The following is a 4,030-nucleotide window of genomic DNA, read 5'->3' as shown; positions in this document are numbered from 1 at the left end:
CCTATTCGTTGTGTAATATATAATGTAGGGGTGTCCTGTTAAGAATTGGCATACCAGCCAAAACTGAAGATTTTTTTTCTTCACCTTGGACCTATAGCTGATGGATTTTCAGCTTATGTTGCATGCTTCGTGATTCAATGTGTTATATATGATGTAGGGATGTCTTGTTAATAATTGGCATACCAGCCAAAACTAAATATTTTTCGTTTTCCTTGGACCCATAGTAGATGGAATTTCAGCTTGTGTTGTATTCTAGCTAATGCAGTATTCTTCGTGATTCACTGGTTTACATTAAAATGCTATCACATAAATCATGCATCATTATATATTTTTACTCTTTTTTATTTTTTTTAATTTATTATTTTCTTTTAGTTATAGTTTGCAGAAGGTAAAATAATTCCTAGTTGATAACTCTTGCATTAAACAATAACATTGATACAAATATTTTGTTCGGTTCTAAATATTTAGAAATAAATGTTTAGATTTTAAATGATTTGTTTGTTGGCAAACTGTGTACGTAAACTTGTCTAGGAATAGATCTTAGTGTCTATGAAGTGTATTAGACATTGCTCAAAGGGGTACAAGTTATAATTCAAGAACATACAAGCTGCAGGTTCAGGAATTTAAAAACTAATTCGCTCGACCGATTGAGAGAATCCTTCGATTGATCGAGATGTGATCTACAGATCTTAATTAAAGACTGTTAGATCGTCCAACGTTTAGGGTTTTGGTCCAAAATTACTTGGGTATATAGGGAAAACCCTAAAATGTGTTTTTCAAGTTTTGGAGAGCTATTCTTATGAGATCTGAGAGGTTCTGTATTTTCTACTCTTTCAACCGTCTACCAAAGATTATTCATATATTAAAGTACTGGTGGAACAAGGTTGCAGTCCAAGCTTTAGATATCAAGCGTGCTGAAGATCAAAGGAATGAATTAGAGGTTCATGTTGGAGCAAATCCACATCAAAGAAGTCTGAGGGTTTCAAAACTAGGTTTGATAATCATAGTTAAGTTTAGTACGAATTAAATATTTTTTACTATAAAATTTTATTTGATAATGGAATGTTTTTCTTGGAATTGCCCCCCCCCCCCCCAGTTTTTTTACCTTAAAATTGGTTTGTTTCATTTGTTTTCCTGGATAATCATATCTTGTGTTATTTAGATTTTCTGCTACATGATATGTTTGATTTAAGTTTAATCTAAGGTTTGCATAATTGACTTAATTAATAACTTGGTCATTGTTTGTTCAGGGGTCTAAAAACTAACATATTTTATATAAGGTATGAAATACTGTAACGTAACACATTCTTTGGATTCCTTCATTTAGTCTTCTATTTCATTTTGTAATTAATTTCATATGTCACTCTTTTTTAAAAGGGAAAATAAGTATTATTCATTTAACCTTTTATCCTTTCCTAAAAAAAAAAGAGAAAAAAGAAAAAAAAATTCTACCCATATCTGTCAAAATGTGAATTGTATCATGAATTGATTTTGTTAGGGTTATATTTTTCAGGTCTTGGCATATTCTTTAACAAAACACATTTTACTTTTATTTGGGTAGTTCTAAGTGGATTCTAGAATATCATGAAATATACCTCTTAGCTATAACAAGTGGTATTATTGAAGACATGAAGGTTGCACAAAGAAACAAGTGGTAAAAGTTGAACTTAGTGAACCTCATCACAAGCTTGATACAATGCTTCTATCAATAATTAATGAAGAACATTGATACCTCTCGATCTATCAAGTTTCACAGATCCATAATTTCCAATTCTATTTCATTCAATAAACTTCTAGGGGATATAAGAGGTTTATTTTAAAGTCATCATAAGATACAGAGACTCAATTAGAGAAGTTAAACACTTATTGTGAAACTACTACGTTTTTATATGCCTTAAGATTTTGTGTCCACGTATTTCCTTCTCTACAAGTGTATTGAAGAACTTTGCATTCAACAACTTCAAGTTGTTAGGAGTTAATCATGTACTGGGATCCGTGCAAATGAAAGAAATTTATACAAAATTAAGACCAAGTGGGGATTGGCATAAGGATCCAATTGTAGGTTAGTACTTTGGAATAGGCCAGGTTCAAGGTAAGATTCCTTATACTTGTAATCTCTTGATTTTTATTAGTGATTCTTGAGAGTGATGACCTGGAATCACCCAGTGGGGTTTTTTTCTTGAGAGAGGTTTTCCCCATTAGTCAACAAATCAGCGTGTCAAATTTACTTTCTGCTGCATTCTAGTTTATTTGGTGATTCATTCATGCCTCCATGATTAGTATATAATTTGACCTAATTAATCAATCGGGGTAATTGATTAAATTATCTGGGGTCAATCTATAACCCAACAAGTGATATCAAAGCAGGCTGTTGACACCCCATTTTGCAATCCGCATTTAACCTCACATAGAGGGGAAAAGAGTAATTTCACCTTGAAAATAGGCATTTTAGTTGTGGCCATTAATTTAATTTCATCAAAATAATATTGATGTTGTAACGAACAAATTAACTTGTCATGAGTCTTAATCAGATCATTAGATTAAAAGATATTATCAAATCAACTTTTAATAGCTGACATGCACTATTATAAATTGAGTCTGACTATATGTGATGTTGAACAATTAATTCCAATTGGTTATAATTATAATCAATTTGAAATTAATGATATGTCATAATTTGATTGGCTAGGACTACAACTTATTGTAAGGTTGCGTACACTTGATTAATTAGATAATTTCAAATATTAATTATTCAGTGAGTGATTTGTGGAATTATTTTTTTTAATCAGGGTAAAATTTGGACTAATTAATTCTAAAATGGAATTAATTCGAGTCTATTAATGTTAATTGGAAACTAATTTAGGGTCTATTAATGTTAATTGTGCTAAACCTATTTTCCAACAAATGACCTCTACTCATCATTTCGTTGATATCTCTTAGAATATTTTGAATATGTGAGTAAGGTTAATTTTGCCAGAATCTAGACATTTGGAGCTTTAATTTGAGCACAACAATGAGGCCATTTTGATCAGAATTGAGAAGGATATGGTTTTTCTAAGTTAGCTCTAAGAACTATTACAGGAGCTACGGGAAGAACTGAGGTTTTAGTAATTTTGCTTGCTCATCACACCTACCAACCTCTAAATTTAATACATCAGCTTTCTTTAAATACTAAACTAGGGTGTAGGTTCATGATTTTCTTGATCATTTGTCAACTCTCATTAAAAGTTTTTCCATTCATATTTTCTCTACCACTACTATATAAACTTCCTCTCTCCTCCATTTGAACACAAAAATATTCTCTCTTCTCCTCTCTTGAGTTCTAGTGAAGTAAAGTTAGTATTTTCATATCTTGATCTTCCTGAGACTCAAGGTATTGAGTGAGACTCACTCTCCCTCTCCAAATTATTTTCTTTACTCCATCCTTAGGACCTCCATAAAAAGCCTCCTCCTTTACTGTGTGGATCTTGCATGCAAGTATAATCTCTTTCCCTAACCTGCTTTTTCATTTTACTATAATGTTAATTTAAGATTAAATCATGCTAGTTGATTATTTAAATTCCTTGAATATGTTTGAATGTTATGGATATTCTTAAATGCTCATATGCATTCTTTACATGTTATTGATTGTTCATCACATATTCATGCATGACACTAGCTTTGATATTAAATCCATATCCAAAATATGAAAAACATGTTAGTTTTATAATTCTCTCAAATCCTTGAATCTACGATATCACCATTCACACACATTCACCATAATTTATTTTTCAATCCAAATACAATGTGTAAGATTGAATTTAATCAACCATCTTGTTGGCCTTATTCCGTACCAAATTTGCTTGTATTTCAGCATTTAGTAACCCTGTATTTAGGTGGGATTGTTATAAGGGTAGTGAGTGAGATAGAGTGTTGAAATGTTCAAGAGTGTGCAAGAAAACAAAGACTCACGACTGGATCTCCGGGTGACTCACGGCTTCAAGCTACCAGAAGTAGCACACGTGCCAAGCATGCCAGAAGTTGAAGCGTC

This window comes from Quercus robur, chromosome 4 (genome assembly GCF_932294415.1).
Source record: "Quercus robur chromosome 4, dhQueRobu3.1, whole genome shotgun sequence".
Taxonomy (NCBI): Eukaryota; Viridiplantae; Streptophyta; class Magnoliopsida; order Fagales; family Fagaceae; genus Quercus; species Quercus robur.
The sequence above is the reverse complement of the archived record's forward strand: the minus strand, read 5'-3'. Positions refer to the sequence as shown.